This window comes from Somniosus microcephalus, chromosome 6 (genome assembly GCF_052327205.1).
Source record: "Somniosus microcephalus isolate GS21.2 chromosome 6, FLI_Smic_1.0, whole genome shotgun sequence".
Classification (NCBI taxonomy): Eukaryota; Metazoa; Chordata; class Chondrichthyes; order Squaliformes; family Somniosidae; genus Somniosus; species Somniosus microcephalus.
The window spans coordinates 48,646,509-48,663,530 of NC_140992.1; the positions used below are offsets into that span (position 1 = coordinate 48,646,509).

General features: G+C 50.7%; 1 protein-coding gene across 2 annotated transcripts in view; it reads right to left on the bottom strand.

Annotated features, from left to right (window-relative positions):
- ece2b (endothelin converting enzyme 2b) overlaps positions 1-17,022 on the bottom strand; it is a 280,796-nt gene that overhangs the window by 202,375 nt on the left and 61,399 nt on the right. Inside the window, exon 2 of one of the 2 annotated variants that reach the window (XM_085990179.1) lies at positions 6,319-6,481. The exons of the other annotated variant lie outside the window; for it this stretch is intronic. The gene's annotated coding sequence lies outside the window, so the exon portion shown is untranslated. The remainder of the gene's footprint in view (positions 1-6,318; positions 6,482-17,022) is intronic. 2 annotated transcript variants of the gene reach the window in all.

Below are 17,022 nucleotides of genomic sequence, written 5' to 3' on the forward strand. Positions count from 1 at the left end.
ACAGGCTCGGGAGGCAGGAGGAATAACAATAATTACCCGCGATATGGTCCGTCCCGTTCACCTCATCCAGTGGATAGCAGACTGGACGCCATGGACTCACGTACTGAGAGAATGTCATGTATGATGCAGACACTTAAAGGAACCCAGATGTCGGGGAGTCCTGTGGCCCCAACTATGAGTTCGAATCCGACTCCCCCTATGAGCTCATTATTCTCACCCCCACCACTGCAACAACCCAATGGCCCACAATGACGGGATCCGGCTCCACCGGCCTGGTCTGAAGTGGGGTTCAGACGAGATGGCCATGTTCGACCAGTTGTCTCAGCTTTGCTGCCTGGGGGCTAACAGCAGACAATGCTAATAGACACTGGGTCATTTGTTACAATCCTGCATTCCCCAGACCCAGAACGCCAACTGGATATAGGCAAAAGTAGCTTCGTCATAACGGGAGTCACTGGGGCACAAGCACCCATATATCCAGGGGAGGAACTTAATATTTCCCTCGAGGAATTCCCCGTAAAAATGACCAATCCATTGTACATATGTATGACAAACAGAATGGGGATACTTGGGAATGATACCCTAAGGGGAATGACAGCCATTATAGATTACAATCAGAATTGTTTGTGGGTTGAGTCTAAACCGGGAGATGTAGTGCAAATCTCAGACGCTCACTCGGTGTTTGCTATAAAGAAGCCTGAGCAGATAGTACTGCCGACACATTCTCTGCTTGCTGTTAACTCCTTAGTGACTAAATATGCAGCAGCCTTCGCTAAATCTAAACACAACTGCGGGAGGATGGAAAGGGAGACGCGAATTAATGGGCCACCCCATCGCGCATGTAAACAATATCCGATTCCCCGAGAAAGTATTCCGTATTTGCGAACAGTCATTGCCTCATTGGAAGGACAGGGAGTAATGCGCAAAGGTCCATTTATTACCAATTCCCCTGCATGGCCAGTTAGGAAGCCGGATGAATCTTGGAGCCTTACTATTGATTACCGTGCCTTAAATAAAGCTTCCCCACGTCAAAGCCCGACTGTTAGTCAAGCCCCTTCGCTACTGACATCCATACCCCCCAAGGCCACTGTCTTCTCCACCTTAGACATAGCGAACGGTTTTTGGAGTATTCCAGTTGCTCAGGAGGACCAGTACAAATTTGCTTTCACATTTGAAGGGCAGGGCTACACATTTACATGTCTACCGCAAGGGTTTCATAACTCGCCATCGATCTTTCATCAGTATATCGCACGATCAGTTAAAGACTTTTCTAAACCTTCAGCCCTTCTACAGTATGTTGACGATCTACTTTTGGCTACTGAAACAATGGAAGAACACCTGGAACTCGTAGATGAGCTGATAGGACTAGTACAAAAGGCAGGGCTGGAAATAAATCCAAAAAACGTTCAGCTCGCAAAAGATGAGGTTACCTTTCTGGGAGTAAAAATTTCAGCGACTGGCCTTAGTCCGGACCATAAGAAGATAGAGACTATTCAGCGACTCCCAGTACCAGTTTCAAAGACTGCATTGCGATCCTTTTTTAGGTTTGGTCGGATACCAGCAAAAATTTATTCCGAACTTTGCAGACTTGGCTAAACCTTTGTATGATCTTTTAAAGAGAGATACGGAAGAGATACAACCCGTATGGGGAGACCACCATACTGCTGCGGTTAGTGCTTTGAAACATGCCACAATACAGGCAACTGCTCTCATCTCCCCGGATCACGGTCAGCCCTTTCACCTTGAAGTAGGCTCCACCCCTACCAGCCTAACTGTCATTTTGAGTCAGAAACAGGCAATCAGCGAGATACTACATCCTATTGCGTATGCCTCACGTATCCAACGAGGGGTGGAAAGTACATTCTCAGCGTGTGAATGCCATCTGTTGGCCACATTTTGGGCAGTCAATCATTTCACCTACATTACCGGACTGCAGAAAGTCATTTTGCATTCACCACACACATCCCTTAATCTGCTGTTAAAACCAAGTGAGACCAAGGTATTCTCTCAGCGAATAAGTAAATGGACGCTCGAATTGTTACAGCGTGAGCTGGACATTACGCCTAAATGAACCACGCTGTTACCCCTTATGCTTGCCTATGAGGAAAGCCCACAACAGTGTCCATTACCAGTGCTAGATATGGAACCAAACCCAGTAAAGGCGAACGCCATACCGGAGCTCGAAATGTGTACGTTGACGGGTCATCATACTATGTAGACGGCCATCCTAGAACTGGATGTGCCCTTATTGATATCGACGCTCACGATTGGTCAGAGGGATGTCAAGTTCCCGTCCACTCCTCACAACAGGCAGAACTGATTGCTGTAATTCTAGCCGTACATTACACGACTATGGATGAAACAAATATCTGGTCCGACAGCAGTTACGTTTGTAACACAGTTATGGCACTTCTCCTCTATAATACAAATGAGTTTTGCTCATCAGATGGTAAATCTTTATTACATTCTGGTCTCCTCCGTAAGCTATGGAATGTGCTCCAGGAATGAGTCGCCCCCTTGTCACGTGGGTAAGGTAGCAGCCCATCAGAAAGATTCATCCCCCCATTCCCGAGGTAACCAAATGGCCGATCGTTTTGCTAAGGAGGTGGCCGAGAACGGAAGGTTACTACTTGGGTGGGTGATGAATGATACTCAGACACCCGTAGTGGGGATGGTGACTAAGACTAAAACCATTGAACTTTTGGCCCTACAGGATTCATATGCTCCCTATGCGCAAGTAATAGCCTGGCATCAACAGGGATGCTCACTACCAGCACCCACCCTATGGGCAGACTCCACTGTAATGCAACAAGGTGTAGATAAAAACCTTCCCCTACTAATGGTTAGGAATAAAAAGGGAGACCTAGTAGTTTGTATTCCTCCTCAGTTAAAGGAAGAAATTCTAGTTCTCTTTCATTCTCACCTGACAGCGGGAGATTACTCAGTGGCCTCTACACTACAAAAGTTATTACCTGTTTGTTGGTGGCCTGAAATGGAGCAGCATGTGGAACAATAGCCCAGAAATTCGGGTCTCCACGGGTGAGTACGCGCTGGGTACTCACCCGTAAGCCCAATGGAAGTGCCGGTTTCCTGCATGCACTGCGCATGCGCGGGAAACCGGCACTTCCGTTCCCCTGAAAGAAGGGGTTCAGAGTTCGAACGTGTGCGCAGGAGAGGCTGCGCGTGCGCATCGAACTTACGTTTTTTTTACAGGTTTTCCTGGGAGGGTAGGTCTCCAGAAGTTACACATTTAAAAAGCAGGCGTAAGGCCTGCCTTTTACAAGGTAAGTGGTGAATTCATTAAAATTAAAACATTTTTTCCACAGGTTTATTATTTTTAAATACTTAAAAGGGTAAGTTTATTTTTAGCCCCATTAGAAAATAAAAATATTTTTTTCAAAAATTTAAATTATTATTTAAAATAGTTATTTCATGTAATTTATAGTTTATTTTAAAAATGTGACTTTAAAAAAAATTATTTGAAGATTTAGTGATGTTTTGGGGCCCGTAGTATTTATGGCCTAGAAATTCGGTTGTTTGCACCAGCGGTTAGCGCCTAAAGAGACCGAGAATTGGGGCGTTACCTAATGTTGGGGCGGGCGCAATGAAGATAGCGACAACTCCCATATTGACTATACATTTAACGCCTGCGCTAAGTGTTTGCGCGCGCCCGCTAGCGCAAGCAGATCATGACGTCATTTCATTGTGCAACGCCTTTTAGGGGCACCTGAGCGGATATTGGGTGGCGCCCGGAGCCTTTACGCCTAGCGCTATTAGTGACAGTTCGAAGGAGCGTTAGCAGGCCCTTCTCGGAGTCGGGGGGCGCTATTTAAAGGGGACAGCTTTAGTATAGAAGCTTCAGCCACCTGGCCTGTTCATTGCGATCGTTGGTGGAGAGAGTTGGTGAGCTACTGTGGAGCAGAGTTTTTGGAATTTAGCATTAGAGTACTTGGGACCCTCAAACCTGTCCGGAGCAGTTGGAGCACTAGACCTAACAGCCTTTTGACCAACTGGCATCGGAATGGGAGAGGCTTTGGAGGGCGACGGCCTCATGGCCGAACACTATGAAGGGGCAGAGAGACGGCGGGAGAGAGGGCCGGAATTGGCCAGAAGGAGGAGGGGCAATGGAGGTCGGCCAATCCGAGGGTATGCTGCGAGGGTCTTTAGGCAGCAGGTGTCATACCTTGACATGTCGGAGGAGCAGTGTGTGCGAAGGCTCCGAATCGGGAGGGACGTTGTTACTGAGCTGTGCCACCTGCTTGCTGAGGATCTGCAGCCGCGTCTACGGTGCAGGACCTCTCTGTCGGTGGCCGTTAAACTGACTGTTGCCCTCAATTTTTATGGCAACGGATCCTTTCAGTCAGCCATTGGGGACATTGCGAATATCTCTCAGGTTGCAGTGCACTGTTGCATCTGGCAAGTTACAGCTGCCCTTTATAGGCGAAGGCGTCAATTCATCACCTTCCCTCTGACCCTGGAGAAGCAGGCGGAGGAGGAGGAGGAGCATGCGGACGAGGAGGAGGAGGAGGAAGATGGAAGGGCTCCTGAAAGTGGAAGGGCCATCCGTCAGAGGCTCATCAGGACTCATATCGAGGCCCCTCTGGCGGAATGATGAGTGTCTTTACTCCTGCGCACTTTGGATGTTTGAAAGCCTCTGAAGGCCAGCATCACTGTAATTAGTCACGTGCACCATAGCACATTAAAACTTCTCTTTATTGTCACAAAAGTCTTTCATTACAGCAAAACAACGTCATGTCAACAGAAACCATAACTAACAAAATAACAGTTAACTCTTCGGCAAAGCCGCAAAACTAAACAAACCATTTCCAACAATTACAACAGGTGAGGGTGTCCTTGAATTTGGCCAAAGAAACGTCTCAGCACCTCCCTCTACTGCTGGCCCCTTGATGGAGAATGACTTCTCTTTCGCGGTCGGCCCCTTCCCTCCCTGCTGCTCCTACGTAATTGAACCCCAGTGGCGGGGTGAAGGCTGGGGGACGCCTGCTGACTGTGTGGAAGCGCAGAAGCCCCTAAGGGACGGCCTGGCCGACCTCTGGGCTTGGAGGGTGCGGACGCAGGATGCTTGATCTGAGCATGGCTGGAAGCAGTGTGGTGGCAGCTGCACTGCAGACGTACCAGCGCTGGCATGTGCAATGGTCACCTGCCGAGAGAGGACACCTGCACCATGGTCGGTCGGCACACTGGCTCTCTGAGGGGACCGGCTCGGCTCATCCGCCACAATCGCATGCTCCGCTGATTCCTGGCCTTGTATGGGACTGGAAGGGGCCGAGGTGATCCTAGCTGATGCAGATAGGGTGGCTGCAGTGAGAGTTTGCGTTGCCTCAATCTGGGTGTGGACGAGGCCGGCAAGTGACTGCGTGGCAGCAGTGAGGACCTGTGAGCCAGGTGCCAGTGCTTCGGAGAAGCCCTGGACAGTTCTTTCCATTGCTTCGGACAAGGCCGGTGCTGACCGCTCCACTGCCTCGGACAAGCCCTGGACAGACCTTTCCAGGGATTGTCCGAAGCCCTGAACAGTCCTTTCCATAGCGGCCTCGAAGCCCTGCACAGTCCTCTCCATTGTTGGCCCGAAGCCCTGGTCAGTCCTCTCCACTGTTGCCCCGAAGCCCTCGAGAGTCCGCTCCATTGATGGCCCGAAGCCCTGGATAGTCCTCTCCATTGTTGCCCTGAAGCCCTCGAGAGTCCTGTCCACTGTTGCCCCGAAGCCCTGGAGAGTCCTCTCCATTGTTGCCCCGAAGTCCAACACACTCTTTGCCAGTGTATCTATTGACTGAGGCATCCTCCCCACTGCAGCCATCAGCTCAGTGTGCCTGAGCCGGGCCTGGGTGCTCATTTCAGCCAGGCGATGCACCTCCTCTGCACTCTGTGCAGCAGTCATCACTACCTGCCTTGCCCTCCGGGGAGACGGTGGCCGAACTTGCCTACCCTCCCTTGCGTTGCTGCATGCCGCTTGTTCCGGCAACTGGCTGATCCTCAGAGCCGCCCCCCCCCTCCCCTCCAGGGAACTACTATCCCCAGTCTGTAGATGTGTGTGCCCCCCTGAGATTGGAACGGATGGTCCGGCTTCCTCCTGATCCTCGCCTCCGGAGGCACTGGCACTGGCAGCTTCAGGGCGTTGAGCCCGAGTTGGTGATGCATCATCTGAAAGCAGGGAGGTGGAAGAGTGGCTTTAGCAAAAGGACAGGTTGGCGGAAAGGCATGCCAGATTGCGGCAAGGCTCTGACATGGCTGCACACTGAGGAAGCATGCTGGCGGGGGGACCAAGTGGAAGGAAACAGCTGAAAAAGGAGAGAGCCTTACCCTCGCTGTCGGAAATGGGGTCGGCAGCTGCAGTGGTAACAGGACCAGACAGACGTCCTCCAAGAATCTGGTGCACTCTCTCCTCGAGATCCGTCAGAGTGACGACTTGTGGAGGCCCGCCACCGGTTCGAGTCTGGTCCTTTCGTCTCGCCGCCAGCTTGGACTGCAGGGGAAAGAAGGGGAAGTTCTGTAACATGATGCCTTGAGAGATCATCTCATGCCCCCCATGGTGCAAGAGCCCTTACATGAGGCCTTGAGAGATCATCGCATGCCCCCCATGGTGCAAGAGCCCTTACATGAGGCCTTGAGAGATCATCGCATGCCCCCCATGGTGCAAGAGCCCTTACATGAGGCCTTGAGAGATCATCGCATGCCCCCCATGGTGCAAGAGCCCTTACATGTGGCCTTGAGTGAAATGTCCATGTGTGTGCCCAGAAAGGGCCATGGGTGCTTGCTGACAGATGGCCATTGGGGCATCATGGCAACAGGGTGCTCGAAGTCAGGTGCAGATGGAGGGAATCAGAAGTTTGCATAACCAGCACTCACCCTAACGACCCGAGTGAGGTCGTTGAATTTCTTCCTGCACTGAACAGGGGTCCTGGTCGCCATGCTGTTGGAGTTGACCCTCTGAGAAACCTCCCTCCAAGATCGCCGGTAAGCCTTTTGATTCGGCCTCTTGCCATTGTCAGGATACAGAACATCTCGACGGCGCTCAACTGCAGACACCAACTGGTCCAGAGCCTCAGTGCTGAAGCGCTCTGCTCTCTGTCTCACCTTCTCCATCCTGACCAAGTTTCTTGCGCCAGAGAAGGGCGAGCGCCGATTCTGAGGCCTACAGGGCGTTGAGTGTGGCAGCTCAGGCTGACTGACCCGCCCCTTTAAGAGCCGGCCGGCGCCTGGAAGTCTCGTGGTTTCCGGTAATTGAGATCACCTGCGCTGCGCCCGTCCGCGCCGATATTGGGTAGGGCCTGAACTTTTGCGCCTTGGGAGCCCTGTGCAACGTCTGAGTTCGCGCCTCAATCCCCTTTGGGGGCGATGCAACCCAATATCTCGCCAGGCAGCGATAAGTTTCGTCTGGCTATAAACTTTGCGCAGCGCCAGTTCTAACGCCTCAAGCGGGGCTATACCCAATTTCTAGGCCTATAAGTTTTGACAGCTCTTCCTGTCAAAATTATGAATGGAGCATTCCCTGCTCCGATTGGCTCCCCATGGCCCACGTGATCCCAGAGGACGCATCGAACTAACTGCGCCCCTGGGATACGCAAGCACTGCGCGCCGGCAGTTGGAGCAGGCCCAGGATCGGAATTCCACGCGGGCCCACAGCTCAAAGGCCGGCGCGCAAGGTAAGTGCAGGCCGAGGGCTTACACCCGCGGGAAGCCTCCGACCCGAATTTCTGGTCATTATGTTAATCGCTGCCTGCCATACCTACAGACAAACCCCCCTTCATGTTTAAATCGCGCTTTACTTGGGTCACAGCCCCCTCCTGAGGGACCATGGACACACTTACAGATTTACTTTATTGGTCCACTAACAAAATCCAAGGGAAACGATGAGTACACACTTGTGATAATCGATCAGTTCACTAAATGGATAGAGACTTTTCCCACGAGAAATAACACAGCATGCACCGCAGCTCGAATTTTCCTGAGTGAGGTGTTCTGTAAGTGGGGATTGCCATTACAGGGGCAGTTTTCACAACTCTGCAAGAAATGTTACAGATAAAACATAAATTGCACATTGCGCAATATCCACAATCATCAGGGATTGTGGAGAGGGGGAATTGAACTTTAAAGACAATGTTGCAGAAGTTTTGTACAGAACACCCCACTCAGTGGACTGACATGTTGCCTTTGTGTCTAATGGCAATATGCTCTACCCTACACGGGACTACGAGGGTAAGTCCATATGAGGCTATGACTGGGAGACAAATGCGATACCAGGACATGTAACATTGGGAAATAACACACCATTAAAACTTCAACCATGTAGCCAAAAATGGTTGCAAACCTTGATAGATCATATGGAAGAGGTGAACAGGCCATTAACATAGGCAAATCGCGTGAACAAATCAAGCGATATTATGATAAGAGGGTAAAACCATTTGAGTATGATGTTGGAGACCGAGTAATGTTACAAAACTTCTCTCCAAAAAAACACTCATTCGAGATAAAATGGACGAGTCCTCATACCATAGTAGATAAACTAAATCCAGCTGTGTATCTACTGAATGTCCCATATGGTCCGAAGGGAGAACCTAAACTGAAATGGTTTCATATCAATCAGATGAAAACTGTTAAGAATTAAGATGTTACATTTTGGTTTACCCACAGGTTAAAGATGTGGCTCTGTATGCTGATACTGATAATTGGATGTGCAGTGAGCTCTCCGGAGGTAACAAAATCTTTTGACATTACCATTAACATTTGTACACCGGACGAAGGAGGCGAATGCGCCCCACTCCCCATCTATGGAACGGAACCTCGAATTGTTGGGGGCCATAAACAATCAAAGAACCATAACAAATCACCCGAGATGTATGGGGGGGATGTTCCAGTTTGGATCAGAAATAGTACAAAAGATAATATAACAACACCATACGTTGTGGTACATTACAAGGAAAGGTGTATAATTGGGAAATAAAAGAAGGATATGGTGTGTGTATCAGGTGCGGGATAAGGAACAGGAAAGGCCCAAATGTGTGGAAATTCCTAAGGAAAAGAATGGAATCTGGGAACAGGTACAAAAATCAAACCAGGGACCAGTAGCTTCGGAAAGTAAGGGATATATACAATTATGCTGGCCTCGGTGGTGGAAGAAACATACCGGCCAGTATTCTTGTATTGGGTCGAATATTATCATGGGCTTTAAAAATAAGGATGATGATTGGCCTCCTATTCCTGAATATAATGTAAAGATTACCTCAGCAGGATATGAGATTCCCAGAGACGATATAAAGACCACTGCGGCAGAAAATAAACCCTTTATGATAACCTTTAAACGTTGGTGAAATTATAGCCTTTCTGGGAATAAAGATAACAGAATAGAATTCAAAAATGCGATAACTGGATGCGTAAGGGAAGATGGGTATGTCTATAGCGTTAAGCTCACACCCTATGAGAAAGCAAGTCATTCAGAACCACGAGAGGGTGTACCCGAGGAACAATGTCCCCAACTAACTGGGAACGGTTTTGTAATTATACCCACCTATAAAGCAGTGTATCATCAAGTAATACTGGAAGTGGCCCTTGTTATCCTAAATTTAACAGAACTAACACTACCAAAGTGGTGCCCTGACAAAACAGCTCAACTAACTCAAAAAATGCTGCAGCAGGTTTTTAATCAGTACTGGGAAAAGGCGACCTTATCTATAAGCATAGAGAAAACAGAAGGGACCTTTCGTCACGAGCTTAGTACCACTAAAGAGAGCAGCCAGGGAAAGAGTAGACAGAAAAGAGGATTGATAAACGATGGACTCACAGGTTTCAACACAGTGACATCGGTAATTAACTCAATGGACTCTGCAGATTTACAAAAACAATTACAAACGGTAAGGGAAAAGTTGAAGGAGATACTTAGTAGGGAAAACAACATAGTAAGCGAGGAGCTAAGGGAGGATCAGGTAATGACCATATACCTGCGGGACATCATACATGAAATAGAGGATCATGCCAAAACAATTAATGATCTGATTAGAGAAAACAGAAATGCCTCTGATCAAGCAGCCCATAACGACGTATGCGTTATGTATGGGAATTAGCTGATTGAGCAAACTAGGGAAAAGCTTCAGACCATCAATAAGGAACGTCTCCCCACTTGGGTCACTAATAAACACTTATCAGGGCTATCCAGTTATTACGATGATGCAGAACTATGTAAGATCAGGAGTTTGATTAGGATCCACCCTGTCAAACACGAATGCCACGAGGTAGGGAGTCAAAGGTTGATGGGACTAATACTACAAATTCCTAGTCTAATGAATCGAACTAGGCCCAACCCCTTATTTAGGATAGAAAATATAGGAGTAGCACAAGGGAATACTATTACCCGATTTATCACGGCACCACAATGGTTAGTACAATTGGGAAAACTAACATGGATTGAACCAAACCTCCAGGGATGCAATACAAATGAGGATGCCTTTGTCCGTCCATACAGTTTATATGAACATTCAAAGGATACCTGTGGATATGGTTGGAATGAAGAAAGGTTAAACTGTACCATGGAAGTGACAGGCCCCTCAGATGTAAGAACTAGAACAGCCTATGTACAAGAAGGGAGGTATTGTTTTACCACTTTAGAAAACTCCTATAGTCATGGAACACTTGAATGTTCAATAACCCCAGGGACCTACTGTATTACCCCTACAAAGACTACAGTAATAGGAGGAACAATTCTCCTTGTATTAGCCTCACATGGCCATCAAGTACAGGTTGACTATCCCTTATCCGAAAACCTTGGGACCAGCTGTGTTTCGGTTTTCAGAAATTTTCGGATTTCAGAAGGTATTATTTCAGGCTGGGAAACTCTGAACATTAAATTAATTTGGTAATTAGTATTTGTATTTAATATAAATTTTAAAAGTTCAGGCTACCTCTTGCGACTGTTCCGTGTCTCATTCCCCTTCCTGCTTCCCTGTGCTGCCGCTCACAGTCTGTTCACAGCTCCCCCTGCTCCGTATCTGAATTCCTTGACTTAGCGGGGGTCTGGGGCTCGACTGCCGCCGCCAGTTGTGGGAAAGCCGGATATCGGCTGACTCTTACGCTAAGCTGGCCCGCAAATCAGGTCAGAAAAGCATCGGCCGCGTCGGGTCATGTTTGGCGCCACTCGGGTTATGTCGTGCGCACGACTTACGCTCCACAAAAAAACTTTCGGTTTTCAGAGGTTTTCGGTTTTCAGAAGTGCGGATAAAGGATAGTCTACCTGTACTACAAGTAGAAGATGATTTAAAAATAAATCTAGAAGATTATGTCACAAGATTCAGATATGACATCCCTGAGTTACCTGAAGCATTAACCGAGCTAATAAGTCAAGTGAGCACCTCTCAACGCCATTATTATACCTTGGTGCAAGGAAATAAAGACATAGCCGAGGAAATTCCAGACATCGAGATTCAGACCCACTGGTGGGATATAGGAACAAATATGGAAATTTCTCCTTGGATTAGAATAATTTCCCATGTACTGGTCATAGCCCAACTCATAGTACTAATATGCTTACTACTATACACCTGCTACCTGAAACACCTGGGCCTAGAAATTCAGTTGGGCGCAGCAGCCGTTAGCGCCTTAGGAGGAGTAGATTTCGAGCGCTAGGCGCTTAGCGGCCGGGCGCAGCGCGATCTGCGCCTCGCCCCAACTTCAGTACACATTTAGCGCCGGCGCAAACTCTTAGCGCGCGCCCTGCTGCGCATGCACATCATGACGTCATTTGCTAGTGCAACGCCTTTTGTGTGCCCTGAACCGGAACTTCACTCGCGCCGGCCCATTGTGCGCCGGGCGGCCCGAGCGACTGTGAAGTGGAACGGTACACAGCCCAGCCGGGCCGCGGGGAGCGCAAATTAAAGGGCACTTACCCAGCAGTATAAAGGCCAGCCATTTTGCAGCATTCACTCTTGTGCAACGGTTTTTTGGACAGAGACCAAGGAGGAGAGTTTACTGGTTTGGACCAACACTTGGACAGGTATTTTTGGCTCAGGCCAGAGCTTACCAATTATCTTTGCCTTCATTCAGAGCTCAGTGTTTGTCAGCATATAATGGGGGCTGCATTGGGTGGCAACGCTGAATTTCAGCGTTATGCCAGAAGGGCTTACAGACGCCGTGAGAGAGTGGCAGCCCTGGCTAGACGCAGAGTGGGCAACAGGCGTCGCCAACTGAGGCCTTACCCACGCAGGGTATACCGCCAGCAGACCTCCTATCTGACCATGTCTGCCGCGATGTGTGTTAGGAGGCTGCGATTCCGAAGGGAGGTGGTTGCAGACATCTGCCGGCTGCTTCAGAGAGATCTGCAGCCACAGCTGATGCGCAGGACGTCTCTGTCGGTGGCAGTGAAGGTGACGGTGGCTCTCAACTTCTATGCCACCGGCTCCTTCCAATCCGCTACTGGGGACATCGCTAACATCTCCCAGTTCGCCGTGCATTGCTGCATCCGCCAGGTGACCGAAGCCCTTTTCAGAAGGAGACATCAATTCATCTCCTTCCCCATGACCCTGGACAAGCAGCAGCAGCGTGCAGTGGGGTTTGCAAGAATAGCGGGCTTCCCCATGGTGCAGGGCGCCATTGACTGCACGCATGTGGCTTTGCGGGCACCTCTTGAGCATGCCGAGGATTACCGCAACCGGAAGGGCTACCATTCCCTCAACGTACAGCTGGTGTGTGACCACAGGCAGCGCATCCTAGCTGTCAATGCCCGCTTTCCAGGCAGCAGCCACGATGCCTTTATCCTGCGACAGACAACTGTGGCTGACATGTTCCAGGCACAGCCTCCCCCAAGAGGATGGCTTATCGGGGACAAAGGCTATCCTTTGTGTACCTGGCTCATGACCCCGCTCCGCGCGCCCACGACCCCTGCTGAAGAGGCATACAACGAGAGCCATCAAGCGACGAGGAACCTCATAGAACAAACAATCGGCGTGCTCAAGCAACGGTTCCGCTGTCTCGATCGCTCCGGGGGAGCCCTCCAGTGTTCGCAGGATCGAGTCTCCCAATTTGTCGTTGTTTGCTGCATGCTGCACAACCTGGCTATCCGCAGGACTCAGGCACTGCCACCTCACGTTGGACCACCACCTCAGGAGGAGGAGCAGGAGGAGCATGAGGACGACGAGGACGAGGAGTACCAGCCCAGGAGGGACGCACAAGGTCCAAGGGCCGCCCGTCGGCGGCTTATTGAACGTCACTTCTAGGCCCCCTGTCAGGGAATGGCTTGTGCCAATGATAGAACATGATTGCAGCCGCTCTGCAAGCCCTCAGCCGGTTAAGGCAACAAACACTTCAAAGATCAAACATGGACAATGTGAATAAATAAAATGGTTTATTGTACAAACTCTGGGCCCTTCCCACATGAAAACCAAAAACAGACGAAACCCCCAAAAAACACTCAAACACATTACTCGCTCCCACAACCTGGAGAGGATTAACAAAATAGGGCAACTAAAATGGCCGTCATTCTCGGCCTTCGACAAAAGCAAACATCACATCATCGGCCTTCAAAAAACAAACATCTAATTCTCGGCCTCAAGAAACAAACACAAATGGCCACACATTCGACTATTTGGCCCGCTGGGGCGATGCCTTGGCCATCTTTGGGTGGCCCCTGCCCGCCCTGCTGCTCCGCCTCAAAGTAAGGCCATTGGCTGCTGCAAGGCTGGGGGCAGGCTCCTGAGGGGCACATGTCGTGACGGCAGATGCCCTTGGGGGTCGGCCTAGTCGAGGTCTGGCCGTCGAGCGGGCGGCTGTTGATTGCTGCAGCTGTGGCTGGCCAGCATCAGTCGCTGCAGCAGCTCCTGGCAGCTCCACTGGGGGACTGGCAGTGGCGGCTGGAGGAATGGCGGCAAGCTGGCGGATGGCAGGCGCTCGCTGGTCGCCTGAGACACTGGCACTCGCCCGGGCCAGCACTGCAGCATGCGCACCAATCTGCCGAGGGACAGACCGATGTGCTGCTGCAGCGCGCCGGGTGCCCTGGCGATGCCTGGCTGACACAGCGAGTGTGGCAGCAGTGAGTGCCCGTGTTAACCTGTTCACTGACCGCATCAGAGCAGCCAGTGGCTGGACGGCACCACTGATCACCTGGCCAGTCGCTGACAGAGCTGCCCCGAATTCCGCCCGACTCGCTGCCTGATCTGCCCGGTATTCCGCCCGACTGGTGGCCTCTGAGGGCCCGAACTCGGCCACACTCTGACAGAGGGAATCGATGGACTCAGGCAACCGTGCCACTGCCACCATGAGCTCTGTGTGCCGGCACTCCGAGTCCGCGGACAAGTCTTCGAGGCGTTCCATCTCCTCGGCGAAGAGCATCTCCTGACTGGAGGCCGGACTCTCCCTCTGGGGAGAAGGCCGCCGAGCTGGCCGACCCTTCCTGCGTTGCTGGAGGCCGCTGGGCCCAGCAATTGGACTCCCCTCCGACGCTTCCCCCCTCTGGGGAGAAGGCCGCCGAGCTTCCACCCCCCTCCCGCCTTTCTGCAGCCCGCAGGTCCCAGGAGCTCCCCTCCCCTTCGACACTTCCGCCACGCTGCCCTCCAGGGAAGACGTGTCCCCTACATTGGCCTGGGTGGCCGCGGCTGAGGGTTCCCCTGATGGGCCGCCTTCCTCTTGCTCCTCCTCCTGCTCCTCTTCGGAGGGTCTGTCACTGGCAAGTTCAGGGACCTCCTCTTCACCATCTGAAAGCAGGAAGGCACAAGAGTAGCTTTAGAGTGAGGAGAGGGCGTCAGTGCGGGATGCATGAGTGGTGGCATTCAGCGCATTGGTCGGACAGTGGCAAAGGATGTAGCTCTGATGCGCAAGTGGGACGAGAGAGGTGCAAAAGGTCATGTCCTTAGCATTGCTGCCCAGAACAGGGTCGGCATCTCCACATGCAACGGGCCCAATCACCCGGCCACCCATGAGGCGCTCCACGCAATGTTGCAGGTCGGTGAGTGGCTGGATATGGGGTCGGCCTCCCCCGGTCGCAGTCCGGCTCTTGCGATTATTCGCCAGCTTGGCCTGCAAGAGAAAGGACGGCCTCTAAGTACAGTGTGTCGCCGTGATCTTGTGTGCACTGCCTCCCATGGTGGAATAGCTTGGCCAGTGTGTCGCCATGATCTGGTGTGCACTGCCTCCCATGGTGGAATAGCTTGGCCAGTGTGTTAAGTGCAGAATGTGCAATTGATGCTCATGCCTGTCCCATAGCTGCTGGATGAAGGCTGGCCATTAGAGCTTTCAGGTCCCTTTGCCCATAATGTGAGGTGCACATGCAAGGATGAGGAGGTCACTGGAAAGGGTACTCACCCTGACAATGCGTGTGAGGTCATTTAACTTTTTGCGGCATTGGGCACCGCTCCTGGGGACGTCGCTGTTGGCTGACAGCTTGGTGGCGACATGCCTCCAGGCTCTCCTGTAGACGCGGACCGTCGCCTTCTTGCCATTGTCCGGGTACAAAACATGGCGCCTCTTCTCCACAGCAGCAATCAGCACACTCAGATCACGCTCTGAGAAGCGCTGCGCACGTTCACGGGCCTTCTCCATGTCTTCAGGCGCTATTTGGGTCCAGCAGCAGTGTTCAGGCCTAGTCGGAGGGCTCCACTATCCAGGGCGTGGCAGCAGACACAGTCGACCCTTCCCCCTTAAGAGCTGGCCGGCGCAAGGGTGTCTGCTGTCAATCATGAGATGGCCACACCTGCGCTGCACCCGGCCTCGGCGCTATCGATCACCACCTCCGGCTTAGCGCCCAAAGAGAGGCGTCCAGCAGCAGTTTTAGCGCTCGCCCGAACTCCTAGGGCGAAGCTAATGAATATCGGAGAAGTGGCATCGATTTGGCAGCGGCCGCAAACTTTAGCGGACGCCCCACTTTAGCGCCCCAAAAGTGGCGTCAATGAATTTCTAGGCCCTGATGCCTAATACCCAATCACGTTTAAATATGATCACAACCCAAAATACCTTAGAGTTACACAAATGAAAGAGAACTAATCCATATGTAAGATTTTAGTTTTGAGGGGTCGGCAAATGCCTCGTCCTCAAGGTAGGGATTTGTAGGATAGGGTGTATTTAGTAAACATTTTTGTGTAACTATAATATGTGAAAGTGTATGTTAAAAACCTAAAAGCCTGTATAAAATGGCGAATGGCTGAGAGAAAAGCAGGATGGGAAATTATGCCAACCTGACTGCAACTGCTGTGTTTTCAATTACTGAAGTAACGGAATGTAGTGCTAAGTTTATGGAGACTGTCAGGGACGTGGTATTCGGTAATGTTATGGAAAAGAGATAAGAGTTAAGAGAAGAGAGATCGGAATTGGAGGCATCCCTCAGTGATACCACTATAAAATGGACAGACTGTTTAGACAACATCTTGAGAAATGGTCTTTGAAAAGAGAACATCTAAAGATAAGGGCACTTTGTTATGCACAAAGGGAGACCTAGTGGAATCAACAAGGTCATAAAATGTCATGAGGTGACTGACAAGGAAAGGAGGGACATTTACCAGGTGTCAGAGAGCTGATTATTGTCACGTAGGCAAAGGAAGAGAAAGGGTATAAAGACACAGATATTGAACACTGAAAGCAGCGTGCACCAAGTAATCAGAGTTGAAGGAGCTACAGTCCACAGAACACAGCAAGAACCCAGAGAAGTGAGCTTCAGTCAACAGAACACAGCAAGAGAATAAAGAGAACGCGCCACAGTCACTCGGAAGGAACGCCGAGGCTCAAACGAACAAGACTGTGACTATCTCCTTGTTAAGTATTACTTCTTTGTACTGGATGTTTAATGCTTAATAAACCTGTTTTACTGATACACAATATACCTGGACCCAGAGTGGTTTGTGTAGTCACGGACAAATTATTATAAGAGCTTTTGAAAGCTACACAGCATTACGTACATTGCTGGCAGCCGATCTTTACTGGGGCGGGATTGCCAAGCCTGATTGACAGGCATCACTCCCTGTCCAGAAGGGAGGGGGTGTGGGGTGGTGGCGGGGGGAACGCTGCAGCAAAGGCCACAGCCCAGGAGGAGGTAAG